The following is a 17,073-nucleotide window of genomic DNA, read 5'->3' as shown; positions in this document are numbered from 1 at the left end:
TGTCCACCACTGGAAGCCAATTTGAGAACCATCTGCAATGAACTAGGTTGTGTGGTTGGTGGGACAGCATCTTGGGTATCCTGATGGAGATTGAAAATGGCCTATATGCGCCCTACAGGATATCCCAATTGCCTTGCTGTAGAAATGACAGCTCAAGTAAAGGGTTGCTGTGGTTCTCATGAATATCACCTTACAGAGCCAAGAAAAGCAGCTGGACTGATGGGTCCTTCACAGTTCATTTGGGTAGGCAATGAGAAGGTTGAGCTGACAAGTGATTCCAGGAATCTTCCCCTTTTAAAAATTTGTGGCCATTTGCAGATATCCTTATTGGTCTGAAGAGACTGCCCACACTGATAAAGAATGTGTTAATTTATGCTTAATTTAGTGCACAATTCTATGATCACTAATATTGAATTAGCTGAAGGAACAGATTTGAGCTAATTCAGGAGCTCAATTTCAAATTAGCAAGATAACACAGTGGTGATATTTTTGTTTGCTTGTTTCCTGCCTTGTAGTTGGGGCATTGAACTTCCTATTGCCAGCCTGGATAGACATTCAGCCTGCGTCTTGCAGGTCCTGCACCACAGAGATTGCCAGTTCACAAGCAACATGGTGTTTCTGGAGGCAGTTTCCGCAGTGGGCTGTTGTTGAAGAGTAGCTTTCTTTTTCCAGGATCAGCTACTTGCTACAGAAAATTTCCCTGTGGAAAGGCCCTGGACCATTGTCAGCATTGCTGCCGTGCAAGGGCCATGCAGTGCTCGGGTTGCTCTTGAACAGCTGCAGTAGCAGTAGGCAGGCAGTCCCACTGCTGGTCACAGCCACACAGCTCTATGAAGCACCCATGGACCACATACAGCTTCCATTTTCCGCTGGGACAGCACAGAGCATCAGGTTACATGTGGACGTTGAGTTAATGCAGTCACAGCTGGTAGCACTGAGTAGAAAATTGGGACCAATTGAAGTTACCAAACCCCTCCCCTTGTTGCACAGGGTTTGTGGGAGGTAGCTCTTATCTGGGACAGAAAGAGCTGCTGGAGCAACTCTGAGCATCAAGAAGAAGGTTGCCTTGGTTACATGAAACCTAGAAACACCTGAATATTTTCTGGTGTATTACCCGGTGATTGGGAAGGTGACAGCGATCTATGCAAGTTAGGAGGTGACACCGGCAACCCATAAAGTTCTCAGCCTGCACTCTCTGTGGACATGGAAAATGTGTTGGAACACTATGCTACCTGTTATGGCAACCTCATAGGGACGATCCCTTTATTCCCTTGTCTCCTGACCTGGCACAATTTTCCACCATCAGGAATGTTGAGAGGAGCTAGGGTGGATCATATTACAGATGCGTTACTGTTGTCAGCTGAGGCTGACTGGTCTGGCAAGACATACGGCACTCACGTCTTTCACATCTATTGCGTGTCTGATGCTGTGCAGCCATGCCACGTACAAGCCTGCTGCTGAGCCCATTTGGAGGAATGGAGTTGCCGAATCGCCCTCCTCTTGAATCAGCCTGGTTACCTGTTCTTGCAAGTTAGCTGTTGCTAGGACCTCTGGCTTTACTACCTCAGGGTGGGGTTTCCAAATGGCCATGCAGCATGTCTGAAAGGCTGCTGGGGGGCTACTGAACTGCCCTTCCAAACCAGGCTCCCGTCTGCAGGCTGTGTCCTTCACAAAATCTCGGAGAGCCAACAGAGCAGATGGTGACTGGGCAGGAGAGTAACAAGTGGAACTACAGCCAGTCCCTCCACCAGCTGCAGCTTGATCATTTCCTGTGAAATTTGTGGAGGTCACATTGTCAGGGGCAACCTGACTAATTGTTTTCTGTTGAGTGGTTGACAGCTGTTTGCTGTAACATGAAATCACGCATATGTCGGACATGAGCAGTAAATCATCTTTTCTCTGACTTTCCTGTTCCCAGTTCTTGTTTCCCCATGAAGCTCTTTGTATCCTGTTCTTGGAGACAGGCCTTAGTGGCTTTGGAATCCCAGCTGTGCCATCCCATCCGTTGCAGCTCTACAGCTCTTCACCTCAGACTTTGGAATATTTGAAATTTCAACGCTGGACATCTCTGATGCCATTCAGCTCTTTTGTGAGAGCCCCCAAAGAATGGAAGCAAAAGTAGAAAGTAATTGAAAAGCAAAGGCAAAAAGAAAATCATATCCTGAACAAAACTGAACACAGGCTCTATTTCCACACACATGTGGAGTGTGGAAGATGGGCAATACCAGAATTCTTGTCTTCAATCGGGTTGTAGCAAGTAGTTCATACAGTATCTCCTACTGGCAGTGCCTGCTCTGGTAGGAGTTGATCCTTACAGCTGCTGAGCCTTGGGTAAGTTATCTGGTGTGGAAGTGTTTAGGATAAGATAAGAAGCAGTCAGGAAGGCTAAGTCTGAGGTAGCAGGAAATTCTGACGGAGTAGGAATTGCTGATGTTCTTTATGGTTGCTATCAACCTATTCTGTGTCTGTGCTAGTACATGTGAGCTTTGTCACCTGGATCTACTCTTTGGATGTCCTAGGATACTCTCTTTAGTGTCACAACCACCTCTATTGCATCCACATATTTGCTGGCACAGGACTGTTGAGCTTACTGGCAACCATGCACACCCTGTTCTTGCTGTTCTGCTTTTGGCCACAGGCATCTGAATTGGCTTAGTAGGTGAATACAAGCAATCCTTGTTCTTTCCTTATCTAAACAAGCCATGAAACTTAACAAAGGTAATGTGAAAGTCTAGACCAGCAGCTTCTGCCCTGACTGGATCAGCTCAGCTGTTGGAAGCTTCCATGTGGTGCAGCCTAAGGGGTGGTTTCTGAGGAACACCAGCTGTATTTAAGGCTTGCGTAGGTTTATGGCTTGACTTTAGTTAGCTTGGCTGTATTAGCAGACTGTGAGAACGCTGAGGCAAATGCAAGGGTTAAAGAAAAGATTTGGTGGAAAGATGGAGGAAGGAATTTAGGGTAAGATCTGTGACAAAGAAATCTGACTGACGAGTGGACGTTAGAGATGACCAACAAAAGTAAGATTGCAAGCTTGCAGCTGACATCCATGGTTATCCTTGAACAGGGCAGAGACAACAGGGCATTTGGACACACTCTTACAATGGTGCTAGCTGTGAAAGAGCCACTGAATTTATACTACAGCCATCTTAATTTAAAGCTGTCTTAAAGTACATGGATACAAATTTAAATTGTGGAAATATTATATTGGATGTATCAGGGCAGTGTTTTGTGTTAGACAGCTACTGCAATGTTGGTCCAGTAGCATTTAAAGTGGGATTTATTCTTGTATTGGACCACAGCCTTGGAGGCAAGGGTAGAACTATAAATGCAACTCAAATGGCAAAAGCAACTTAAGACTGAGCTCTGGAGGGATAAGGCTATTGGTGTAGATGGCGTGCCTATTAAGAGATGTCAGATAATTTAAATTAATTTTCATCCATGTGAAGTAAATTGACAAACACAAGGACAACAGTTTTTTCTGTGGTCCATGCTGTAACATTAAATTTTATTATACAACTTCCATTAAGAAGTTGAACTGTTCACACTACTAACACGAGGTCATTAGTGCAACCTGAAATTAGGTTCCAACTGCTGTTGCAGTGTTTGGGCAGCCCTCTTGCCCAAAAAGGGCTAAATTTAAGATTCCTGATACTCAGATGTAAGTCAAGCTTGCCCACAAAAAGAAACACAGACATGCCCTGTGTAGTCTCCAAACCAACAGAGAAGCATACATTGCATTAGGCACGTAAATTGCTTAATGATAATTATGGCTAATTTCCTATTTGTGTGTCTGCAACAGAATTTCTTCAGGTGCAGCTGTGAGTGGTCTTGTGAAATGTGCAGGCCCAGAGATAAATTGAATGAACCCAATCTTTACTGTTCTTAACTAAAATATGATATGCAGTAGATTCTAATCTAATTTCAATATCTACATAAATTATCACAGAGTTTTCTGGTTCTACATTTGTGCTAAATAAAGCTGGTGAAAGCAAACAGGAAAACTACATTATTTTGGGCTTGAAAAATAAAGAAGATAATATGTTTTTTCCAAGCCTTTCACCTCCCAGGAAGGCCACTAAATAGGGAACTACAAAGAGAATGGAAGGTATCAGAACCATTCAGAGGATGTGTAGCTACTAAGGACTTTCAGTACCTTGGATATTGTCACCAAAAGAACTCAGTTGGATTCATAGAATCACAGAATGGTTTGGGTTGAAAAAGACCTTAAAGATCGTCTAGTTTCAGCCCCCTGGCATGGGCAGGGATACTTTTCACTGGAACAGGTTGCTCAGAGCTCCATCCAGCCTGGGGCGAGACTTTTGGGGATGGGGCTCCCACAACTTCTCTGGGCAACCTGTTCCAGTGCCTCACCACCCCCACAGAAAAGAATTTCTTCCTAATGTCTAAGCTAAATGTGCTCTCTTTCAGTTTGGTCATTCCCCCTTGTCCTTGTTACTAGATGCTGTTGCAAAAAGATCCTCCATCTCCTCTCCATCTTTCTTGCAGGCTTCCTTGAGGTACTGAAAGGTCCCAATTAGGTCACCCCCAAGCCTTTTCTTTTCTGGGCTAAACAAACTCAATTCTCTTAGCCTTTCCTCATAGGAGAGGGGCTCCATCCCTCTAATCATCTTGTTGGCCCTCCTCTGGACTTGCTCCAGCAGGTCCATGTCCTTCCTGTGCTGGGAGCCCAGAGCTGGATGCAGTGCTCTAGGTGGGGTCTCACCAGAGCAGAGCAGAGGGGCAAAATCCCCTCCCTCACCCTGCTGCCCACGCTGCTTTGGATGCAGCCCGGGACACATTTGGCTTTCTGGGCTGTGAGTGCCCATGGCTGGGTCATGTCCAGCCTCTCACTCACCAGCAACACCAAGTCCTTCTCACAGAACTGCTCTTGATCTGTTCATCCCCCAGCCCTTGCTGATACCAGGGGTTGCCCTGACCCAGGTGCAGCACCAGCACTTGGTCGTATTAAATCTCATTAAATTGAGATTCCCATGAGCTAATTCTTGAGATTGTCCAGGTCCCTCCGGATGGCATCCTGTCCTTCAGGTGCAGCAACTGCACCATTCAGCTCCGTATCATCTGCAAATTTGCTGCGGGTGCACTCAATCCCTTTCTCTATGTCGTTAATGAAGATATGAAATAACACTGGTCCCAGTACAGACCTCACTGTCCATTGGCACTCTGAGCCATTGACCACCACTCTCTGGATGCAACCGTCCCTTCAATTTCTTACCCAGCTAATCAAATCCACCTTTCTCCAAATTAGAGGGAAGGATGTTGTGGGGGACCATGTCAAAGATTTTACAGTAGTCCAGATAAACGATATCTGTAACCCTTCTCTTGTCCACTGATGTAGTCACACCATCATAGAAGGTCCCAATGTTGGTCAGGAAGGACTTGCCCTTGGTGAAATTGCATCCCTTTCAGGCTCTTAAATGGGTTCAAATGGGACACAGCTGACCATATCTGACGCTGCATCTTCTCCTACTTCTCTGATTTCGGATTTTGTCTTCAAATGGCATTTAGACTTACTAAGAGTATCTAAAACAATAAAGATTTTATCCCTTTCTGTCAATTTTTTTAATGGTCATTATTGATAACATTATTAGTTCAGTATAGGTCACAGTTTTGGAAAACTACTGTCATCTATTTAGAGGATTAATCAGATTGATTAGTCAGAAAGATTTTTTAAAATGGAAAAAACACCCACAGCAGAGGTAGGTGATTCATAATTTGCAGGTATTGCTGAAAATGTAAAATATCTCCTTGACCGGGTAATATACTGAATGTTAACTAAAAAGGCAAATGTGCACCCATTTCAAAACATGGTGGCTTTTGTCCCATTCCTTGGTGACATTACTCAAATGTTGCTCTGCTTTGCCATCATCTCTGCACGAATGTAGCGCATTCTCAGGCACTGACATTACTCAGCCTCCAAAGAACCTGCCTGCCCTGATGTGTCACATCAATGTCTGCCAGCTACAGTAACGGGGTCACTGAGCAGCAGCTAGCTGATCCATCAAGCTCATGATCAGAGGAAAGGTTCACAGCAGTCCCAAAGCAGTAGAAGACCTTTCTATTAGTGACAGCTACAGCCCTGACAACCATTTTGAGCAAAAATGGTCACGTGACTCTCTTGAGAGTGGCTTCCAGACGATGAGGATTCTTTAAACCAAGTGGGAATTGTGGCTGCATAGCAAGTTCATGGACATGCCTTCTGTGATAAAGAAAATAAAGGAATCAGAACCTGGGAATCACTATCTGCCACTCTTGCATCTCTGTTGTTGTTGTTTGTCTTAGGCAGGAGTGTTTGTAAGAGAACAAGTCTAGTGCAAAAACCAGTATCACTCACTTTTCTGGGTAACTATCTTATGTGAATAACCTCCCACTTCATATTCTCCATAATTTACACACACTACTGCAAAATTAATTAGACTTTTAGTAAGAATTAGACTTTTTGAGAGAAAACCGCATCAACGCTAGCCTTTAAAATGAATCAGTGGAACAACAGCTCTCTTGGATAAAAGATTTTTGGAACAAATTTGTGAGGTGCTCTAGTAATCTAGTAAAAGAGCTACTACAGAGCATAGCTGAAACTCTGTGGCCACTTTTCTCATGCTATTTTTTTGCCTTCCTACCTTCTATTTTCTTTTGCATGCAGTATCCTAATTGCTCTGGGTATTCCTTTTTGAAGGTTTCCCTCCTTGTTCCCTTTATTCTCCTACTTTTTCTACTCCCATATTATCTTTCACCTCTTCCTCATCAGGGATCACTTTGCAGACTTGGAGCTGGTTCAGCAGAGGGCCACAAAGATGGTTAGAGAACTGGATCACATGATGCATGAGGAAAAGCTGACATCTGTGTTCATCATAGAGAAGAAATGGCTTGCTGAAGGTCTAATTATAGTCTTCAGCTACTTGAAGATGTGTTATAGAGAAGAAGGTGCCAGATTTTTGGATGTGCAGAATGAAATTATAAGATGCAATGGCCAAAGTTACAGCTGTAAAAATTCCAGATGGATCTAAGGAAAAGTATTTTCTTCATGAGAGTAATTAAACCAACAAGTGCTCAGAGAGCCTGTAGGATCTCCATCCATGGAGTTACTCAGAACTCCTAGACAGGGCCCTCAGCAACCCAATCCAAATTTGATGCTAGCCCTTATTTGAGAGGGAAATTGAACATTAAATCTCTTTGGTCTGCTAATCTCCATTTTCTTAAGGCTTTCTTCTCAAATAAGCTTCTCTTCAATCCACCCCAGTCAAGCCTTTTGCCCTACCTGATCAGCCATCAGCAACTCTGGCCCCAAAGTGAGGCCATGCTTTTAATTGATGTACACACCTTCCACTCTGCAGTTTTTCATCACGCTCTCCCATGCCTGGTTGTCTTTGCCCTGGAAGAAGTTGCTCTGCTGATCTGCAGATAGTGGCTGGAAGAAATCTATTGAACAAGAAAGCTGCTGAAACAATCACACCTGACTTGGCACACATGAGGTTGAGCCCACCCATCCAAATTGTACCCTGGTGCTGCTTCCAACGTGTGCATAGGACAGCACTTCCACTGTGTGCAGCTATTTCCCTGCTTGGTATTTAAAAGGCATATTTAGAAACACAGGTCTTAACATCCAATTTAGTGTAATGACAAGAATAGCAAAATCCTGATGAAAAAACCCAAAAACAACAGAGATATTAAGACATTTGTCCCAAGTATGAAGCACAGTGTATGAAAAAAAGACATAATTATAATAATTGCAATAATACAATTATAATTGTATAATTATAATAAATATTGTAATTGCATATAAACAAACATCCAAGTAGCAAATATCTGAGAACTACATGGTGACTGCAGTCAGTAATATATTGTTTCTTGAAAGGCAAGTTATGAATAGGAGTTTTGGCAAGAGTTTGGTTTTGACTACCAACAGCAGTATTAACTTGTTATTATGACATGCAGAGCAAAGTTAAGGCTGGTCACTAATTGTAAACACACAAAGAAACCTTGCACACCAGTGTTTCCTGAAAGAATTGGCCCAGAATACAAACTGCTTAGAATGAGAAGATTGGACTCGATGATCTCAGAGATCTTTTCCAACCTAATTAACTCTGTGATAAAAGTATTTAATTTTCGCACTTAGAAATGTCATTGAAATGACAGATCCCTCAGGTACAGCAGATAAAGGCTTCAAGGACTAAGCAGCCCATTAACTTTTGATCTCGTGGCTTCCCCCTTATCTGCACAGTGGAGCCTACAAATGAAGATAGACAGTAACCAGCATGGGCTACTTTTTTAAAAAGAGAAACAGTGAAAATCTCTGTGAAGGAGTCCCATGGGTTCCTGCTGCTCAAAGAAACTGCCAGGTTGAATGAGGCAGACGGAGGAAAGAGGAACTCGTAGTGTAGAGAACTTCTCCACTGAACAGCCACACTTTCCTGGCATGTGCCAGGAGGGAGCTGACAAAGAGATCCCAAAACTTTTTGGACCTTCAAATGGGGAGTGTGTGAATGTGAGGAGGCCCGGGGGGAACAACAGCCCCCAGCTAATGGGGGTGAGCTTCAGCCAGGATTCCAGGACCACTTCCCTGGGTGTCACACTTATGAGGCTCTTGGGAGGAAAGGGTTAAACCCGGAAGATTAACGAGGAGGCAGTAGTTTTGCTCCAAGTGACCTTGAAGCTGGGAACACTAAAAATGTTGATGTGGGAAAACACTATTTCTTATGCCTGCTGTTGTTCATCCTCCGCCTGTTTTGAGAAGGAGAATTCCTGTATAGAGCTGACACTCTGTCAGGGCCATGATTTGTCGTAGTGAGGCAGGCAGCGAGCCCCCCTGCCCTGCTGCCAGCTAGGATGAACTAAGCCAAACAGAGCCTGTGTCCCTGTGTCTCTGTGGCCTGGCCTTGTTAGCGAGGTAACAAAATGAATCCACTCTTTGCATTTTATCTGTGGTTTGAGGGCTGCCCAAGTTACCTGTATGTGTGCATTCACAGAGAGGGGGTGTGTCTGCCACACTGGACTGTGGCAGGATGTGAAGGCAAAGAGAGGCAGATGTTTGTTAGGCACAAAGATGTCTGTTGGACAGTCTGATGGTTCTTGTTCAGCCGACTGGGTGAGTGAAGGCAAGGCTAGGTCTCACTCAGCTCCAAGGTGGTCAGGAAGCACCTGGCTGGGAGCACCACACTGTGCGCCTGCCTCTGAGGGCAGCTGTCTGCAGCACTCTGAGGCTGAGTTCATCAGGCAGGACCAAACTCCTGTGCACAGCAGTCATGCAGCATTTGCCAGAGCATCAGGCAGCCCCAGGCACAGGCCAGGGCTTCTGGGAGGCCACACCATGTCACCTCCCCGGACACCACTGCTCTGCAGCTGCAGACTCCATCACCCCGACTTCCAGCCCCAGGAGACTGCAGCGAAGCCAAGTCATGAAAGGGCAGCTTCCTTTGTTCCTTTATCATTCTCTTGCATTGCCAGCAAACAAAACCGTGAACCTTCAGGGTGGTTTGTGCCATACTAAGGGAAAGGGACAGTGCGACCTCCATGTATGCCATCCCCCAGTTCTCTGACAGAGAAGCATTTTGGCCAGATGAAGCAGGCTGAAGAGACAGTGGGTGGAGAATTACCCACTCCTCATACAAAAATAAGTATGTCACCTTTGAACACACTGCTGCACATGCTTTGTGAGTGTTATGCTTTTTGAGATTATCCAGTAGCGGGTTATATTGAAGCAGGCTTTGCAAAAATAAAGACACAAAATGATAAATGTAAATGTAAAAACCTAACTTTCCCAGCTCCACTGTTTATTTCCCATGATGATTTAAACAAACATTTTTTAACTAACTACTCAGAAAAGACTATTTTTGTGAACTGGTTCAACTGTGTCAGTCATCAAAGATAAAGGAAACAAGTACAGCTTTAAACTGGTGTATTAGGTGTGCTCTGAAGTACAAAGAGCTGTAAAGGATTACAGTGATTACACCAGACTAGGTGATAAGAATGTAATAGAAAAGTGATACCGCAATCACCACCAACAAACACTGAAAGCAGGTTAGTGGGTAAACTATATATAGAGTTCTCAGCTATTACAGAAATACAAATACCATCTGGGACAAAGGAACCCTTTCTTTCTTGTGGTATTTTTCATAGCATATTTTACTAAGGCAGCTAAATCAAAGGTTTTAGAAGACAACAGTGTGAGAAAAATTAGAAGAGGAAGATATGGTTCAGGTAATATTTGAAGAAAAGCCAGGAAAATCCAAATTATTCAGGAAGGCTATTGTAAATAAAAGAGAGAGAAAGAAAAGACTCTGTACTACAAGTATTGAACAGCCTCAACAGAAGCAGCAGAGCCTGAAGCTGGATGGAAGAAGAGCTCAGGGGTTAGGAGGGCCAGGAAGAAATGGATAGTAACCTTCAACATTTGGTTAAGGCTAGAAAACAGTGTTAAGAGTGGTTCCTGGAATTTATAGGCTAAAACTTTCTCACCCACACCAATATTAGTTACTGTAGTTGGACTTTGAGGTTTGAAGCTGGGGCTTTTTGAGGATAAGTAAACATATAGAAATGTTCACCTAGAGACAGTCCCTGCCCTACAGACTTCCAGTCTAGACTTAAGGCATGAACCTGATGTGGAAAGCAGATAGGGATTGGAAGGTGTTTTGTTGACAAAAAGTGTTGTGAAATAGATGGCACTGGAAGAGGAAAAGAATCAGTGATTGAAAAATGGGAAAAAAAGTTTGCCAATACAAAGAACAAAATGCCTGCTGCCAGCATACCTGTGACCAGATCAGGAAAACACTCAAAGAATGAGGGAGTGGGAGAAGTCCAGATGAGAGGTGTGTAAAAGAACTATGGGGAATGTCTCACCCTGAAGAAAATGCTGATGTAAAAACCAAGGAGCCTTATCTTTATCGTTCTGCCTGCTGAAGCTCTGTGTATATGGGAGAGAAGGGAAGAACAGTGCCACAATTAAACATACATGATAGCAGTTAGACATGGATATTTCGTCATTTCACTGTCAGGCAATGAAGTTATGAGACTTATTTATTGACAGATTTGGTTCCTGGTAATTATTAGTGGGGTTAATTGAAACCATGGCCACAACAGAAGACCACCATGCTAGGTACGGTATAAACACGGTAAAGTGTTTCCTGACATGATGTAAAGAGAATATATAATAAAAGACAATAAAAATTAAATTAAACCCTTTTTAATACATGACCATTCCAGTTTCATTAGCTTCTAAGTGTCATAGTAGGGACAAGTTTGGAAAAGGGATTTTGAGGAGGGAGATAAATTTTAGGAGATTCCAGTTATTTCTTGTGAAGTTATGCCTCCAAAATTCTGCCAAGAATTATTACTGAAAGTTGTGCTTTATTGATTTGTTCTCTCTCCACTAATTCCCTTTCACCTGAACTGTCAACATAAAGCTGTCTGTTTAATTTTTGGTGATTATATATGTATACTCACACATATACAAACTGTCTCCCAGGCTAACTCCAAGATTTCCAACTAGATGTTTATCTTTCTTGGATCAGATTTTTTTTCCAAGGCCTTGGGGTAAGATCAGATTGGCTTTTTATAGATCTAAGGTTCAAAACTCTGTACTTGCATATAGAAGATAGAGAAGTATTTTACTTTGCCAGTTTTTCAGCTTTTCCTTCTGTCTCTTTAAATATGCCAACTCTATGACCAGAATTATGGTGTTCTGATTTATTGCTTTCTTTTGTTGGGAGTAGCATTTGTTTGACTTCATTTACTTCACTCTTACTGGTATTCTGGCCATCTGTATCCCTTTATTGGCATCCAAAAGAAATAAGAGAAATCTCTTAGAAATTCTTCTGCTGGGCATACAAGAGCTAAAAATCAGCTGCGGATGATTAGTCTTGAGTGTGGGTGAGAGAAAGGACTGGCAGCACAGAAATGCCCCTTCCAGGTCTTTTCCAGAAGAGCTCCAGTGAAGAAAGTCCTCCACAAGGCAAAAGGCTCAGGAAAATAACATCAGCTTGTCTAAACTCACTCAGAAGGCTTTGCCTTTGAATTACCTGCTGCTGGCCAGAAGCAGGCCATAACCCATCTGTATATCCCAGCGCCAGTGTAGGTATTAACCCCAGAGGTGACCGACTTCCCTCTCTTGGTGTGGCAGAGAATCCAAGCAAAAAGGAGCACCTAGGCAGGACTGTACTGCCACTTTCTTTCCTACTTCACTATTTGTGTTGTAGGGGTATAAAGGGAGAAGTTAAAGAAGCTGCCCAACGGTCACAGGATGTCCTGTTGGATTTATCTGGCGATGCAGGCGAATGACTCACCCAAAATATTTGCAGACCGGAAACTACTATGTTTTTCTTTCTTTTTCGTGGTTCTTCTTGAAAATATCAAGCATTCAAACTCTAAAACATGGTTAAAGCTATGGTTAAGTGGCATCTTAAAGCTATATGAATCTAAGGAAACTGTGTCTTTGAAGCTTATCATAGTCCAGAGAAAGTCACATGACAAGAATCTGCTTGCCCATCTCTGAAAGCTGTGCTACAAGAAAGCAAATGGTATCATCCCAATCCTTGGCAAAAGTCCTGCCCAGAGCATATCCTTTGACAAGGGTTATAGACTGAACCGGATTCTTTTTTCTTTTTTGTAATTTTAAAATGCCCCTGAGTGGTTATCATGCCAGCCCCAGCTCAGAGCAGCATTAACAGCCTTAAGCTGTTCTCAGTTGGTGTTTTATGGAAGCCAGTGCAAGGTTGCTCACCTGTGAGTGTCCAGGCTGTAATTGCTGGCACATGGCCTGTGCACAGTTGTGGGGACAAACGGTGTCTGCTTCCTCCCTTTGTCACATCTCCTCTGGCCCAACCTGGCAGCAGGGGAGGCTGAATCTCTGTCCCTGCTCCAAGGGACATATAAAGTAAACAGAGGTTGCTTATAAAGCCTGGCTGAGTACCACCCTGTACTAAGAAACAATCTGTCCAAAACAGACCAGGAAAGGAAATAGAATTATCTTCATTTCATACAGAAAAAGTGGAGGAACTGTTAGGGCAACTTCCCCAAAGTCACATGAGAAGTCTGCAGGAATGGAAACTATTTTCAAAGAGTATGTGTGTAATAGCATAGGCATACAACATTTTCAGAGAAGAAGAGCACAGGAGGCCTTCATTAAAGCTACAGAGAGAACAAACCATGAGTAAGTTGTGAGAATATCCAATGCACATTGCTGTAGGCTGATTGTCAGCACACGCTTTTGGACCAGTAAAGGAGAGAAAAAAAGTCATAAAGGTGGCTGACTGATGGTGAATGCAAAGACTGTTACAGGATATTTCATGAAGAAAAATTTTTTGTGTGGTCATGTCTAAGAGGCAGCTAAGAAACATTGGGAATGATAACCCATGAAGAGTGAATAAAGGGTCAGAATAACCATCAGGTGATTTTATTTACCTTCGGCATTTAAGACTTCATATTCACTCAGCAATCACAAAGTGAAACACTTACACGTGATTTTTTTTCATTGTGTTAATGAAGTCAAGGTTATCATGTGGTTCCTTGATTACCATCAGCTGGGGAATTAAGAGAACATCAGATCCCATGACATCCACAAGGCTGTGAGGACTTGCTCTAAGCACACAGAACTATCTCTTCATACTATGTTTATTTTTGGTACTGAGCACTCAGTTATTTCTGGGTAAATTTTCTACCTCTCTCTTTGCTTAAAAGAAGGAATTTCTCAGTGCTATGCAAGAAAGATACAGATGAGAAATGACTGTTCCTGTCCCAGAGACAGGCAGAAGAAGAACAATTTAAGTATCTTGCTGGTTTGGCCAGGCACTGAGCACTGTTCTGACTTTCATCTCTGTTTTGGACCCCAGTACCATTTACATAGAAGTTATTGTTTTATAAAAATCCACTGTGTTATGCAAAGCAAGGCATAACTAAAAGCAGTCTAAGAATATCGTAAAGACTCACAAAGTCCATGTCTTAAAAAGTCCTTTTATGGGCCTTTTCCAAAATAATAGCTCCCTCAGGCTCAAATGTCTCATACCCAAGTAAAGATTTTGTTTAATTCATAAAGAAGTTGATTTGTCTGCTAGATTGTTTCCCATGGATCAGTCTGTTCACAAACACAAAACATACTGGCATCCAGCTGGGTGTTACTGCTGCCAATTTCAAGACAATAAATGGTTCAGTACTGAGCAAAGTTCAAAACTTTTATTCCACAGAGCAATAAAAGCAGTAGACATTGCCTACTGGCACACTGCCAGAATAAATATTACCTACTGTACAAGTTTCCATTCAGATCTTTCATCAGGTCAAAGCACAATCACAGACACTATCAAGCTTTATTCTGCACTAAAAGAGTTTTCATGAATGATTGAAAAACTTTTAAACTGCATTTTCAAACATACTACTCATTGAATCTTAATGACCTAAAATCTCCCTGAACAACAGTGTGTAATGGGTTGGTGCTGTTCTGAAGATGGGGGGTTTATTTTGGGATGCAGCCTTCAAGGAAGACTTAAACAGTTTCTTTGGCATTTTTCGCACCCCAAGACATGTGTCCTCAGCAAGTAATAAACTGAGGGGAAGTGTCTGAACTCATCACATCTACAGTCTTCCTGGAGAAGCCAAGTCAGGAGCAGTGTTTTGAGCTCACTTTTATGATTTGGTTGTTGTTTGCTTTATTGATATATTCAATTACCTCAGAAAGGAGGAGGTATTGATTGTATGCAGTAAGTGGACCATTGATAGGTTAGGTTGGGGAGCTGTCTCATAGTGTTGACCGAAACACTTGCTACAAATAGACCTGCTAGATATCAAAGAAATGTTCTAGAAAAATGAGAATTTGTATATTTTTTCCCTTTAAATAAACCCACTATGTTCTCACCTTGGCATGTTTAAACCAAGAGTTCTTTTGACTCTTTCTGTATCTTTAGTAAAGCATCACACCACTTCACAGCAGTTGGGACCCCAGCTGGAGCGATGTGTCCTGTGTGCCAGCACCACCCAGGCAGCCACCAACAGGCCTGCTTCTGTCCTGAGCTCCCACATGGCCATTTCATCTCTCCCCTCACTGTCAGTTCCATGGACGAGGCATTTGCTATGTGAGCAGTTTAAGCTATTGCACAGATAGAAAACCTCTATCAGTGATGAGAAAAAGAGAGGCTTTGTAATGGGCCTGGAAGATGAAGGCACTTGGTTGACGGCAAACTTAATGTGTGAAGTGAGCTTCATAAAGGATATCCGCCAGCAGCTCCTTTACATTCATACTGCAAGAAAATGAGCTGAGATGCTTAATCTGGCAATAGGAGAGCAGCAAACTTCTGGGTGAGAAGGTAAGCAGGGAAGTGAATGACATGCAAGTATAGTCCAGTGAGGAGCAAAGCAGTTTACCTGATTAAATAGAGCTGGTTATGCCACAGTTTCTGGGCTCTACTTAACTTACAATCATTAAAAAGGCAGATTTCTAATTTTCTCTGAGAAATTATATTCTTCCAGACAGGAGGTGGACCATAAATGCATACACAGTCTCCTAAACAAGGCTTTAAAAAATTCAATCACTTCTAATTAGATAACCTAGTCCTTTTTCCGCACTTTTAATGCAAATCCTTGTGGACCATCTTACAAGATTTCATATGGCCTGGATTTTTTTTTTCTTTCTTGGTTAGGTCTTCCTTTGAAATGCCCCTTTAGAGCTCTCTCTTCTGGGAAATACCACAACATTTTCAGGAAATATTTTTTCTGGTGTAATAACCTACATTATTGCATGCAGTAGTGCCACACTACTGAATCATCCCCCTCTCTTTGCTCTGATTGAACTTGCCTCTGCTACTTTGCTTCTTTTAAGGCCAGACTCAGATGTATTTTTTAAGACAGTTTTTAAAAGCAAGATGTTTCTCAGCTCTACCCACTGCTCACCAGCTTTTGTTTTCAGCTAGATGGGCATGCACAGCATTTTTAGGCTGTTCCAGACTGTAGCCTGGCAATGGTCAGCAGTGTCCCCTCCCAGGGCTGGGAAATGCATGCACAATTGGGAGGAAACACAAGAGCAGCCCAGGAGAGGATAATATGGAAGCTGTTCACTCGGAAATCTTCAAATAAATGTGTTCTACAGCAGTATGCCGTGGGATGGGTATTGCTTAGGGATTGCACTTTTATTTCAGACAAAAATATTCATTCTTTTGTGGGATACATCATTTGGTGGGAGAGAAACTCTAAAGAAATAACAGGAATGAGCAGTGGAAAAGCCAGAGGTAGGAAAGATGGTCTTTGGGATATCAAGGGTTAAAAATTTAAGGTTGTAATTTATTTATGGAAAAGAGCGAAGAGCTTTGTGTATATGGTAACCAGTCCCAGCTCTTGGAGCCATTGAGGTGGCAGAATCAAACTCAGAACTCTAATTAGTGTAACTGAAGAATGAGTATACTTATTATCTGATATAAAGCAATTTTAGAAACTCCCACAGTTTAAAAATAATAGTAATAACAGTAATTGAAAACATGAACTGACAAGTCACTAACAACCCATTATATCACAGCAGTGTAGAAGTGCCATGTACCTTTACAAAGCACCTTTCTGTCAATCTCTGAGACGTATACACCCCGCAACGTGGTCTCAAGAGCTGTTGCACAGAAGATGTTAAAATATGTCACAGACCAACACCCAAACTGAGGTGTTTCTACCAGGTCTTTTTGTTTCTGGTGTAAGGTGGAACTCAGAAAAACTTAGCGGACTGGTTTGTCTAAACAGGTTTGTTCCTTGGTGTAAATCAAGTATTCTGAGCTATCTGTTTTTGCTTGGATCAAGACAGATGTTTCAGGCTTCTCTTATTTGGGCTTGTATGAGATAAGAATAAAACTAAAGGACATGTGAAGCTAAAGGACTGGCCCAATTTATTACACAGAGGAGTGATTTGATGTGTCGCACAGAGGCTCGTTCCTTAAGCTAGAAGTTCTCAGTAAGGACCCTCTCCCCAGGGAGCTGCAGCTGTGTCCTGAGCTGAGGCAGGCCAGGCAGGGGAGGAGGACACAGGCACGAGTCCCACGTTGCTCTCTATTTCCTCAGCCTCCCTTGAGAGGGAAAAAAAGACAAAAGATTTTTCAA

This window comes from Corvus moneduloides, chromosome 1 (assembly GCF_009650955.1).
Source record: "Corvus moneduloides isolate bCorMon1 chromosome 1, bCorMon1.pri, whole genome shotgun sequence".
Taxonomy (NCBI): Eukaryota; Metazoa; Chordata; class Aves; order Passeriformes; family Corvidae; genus Corvus; species Corvus moneduloides.
The sequence above is the reverse complement of the archived record's forward strand: the minus strand, read 5'-3'. Positions refer to the sequence as shown.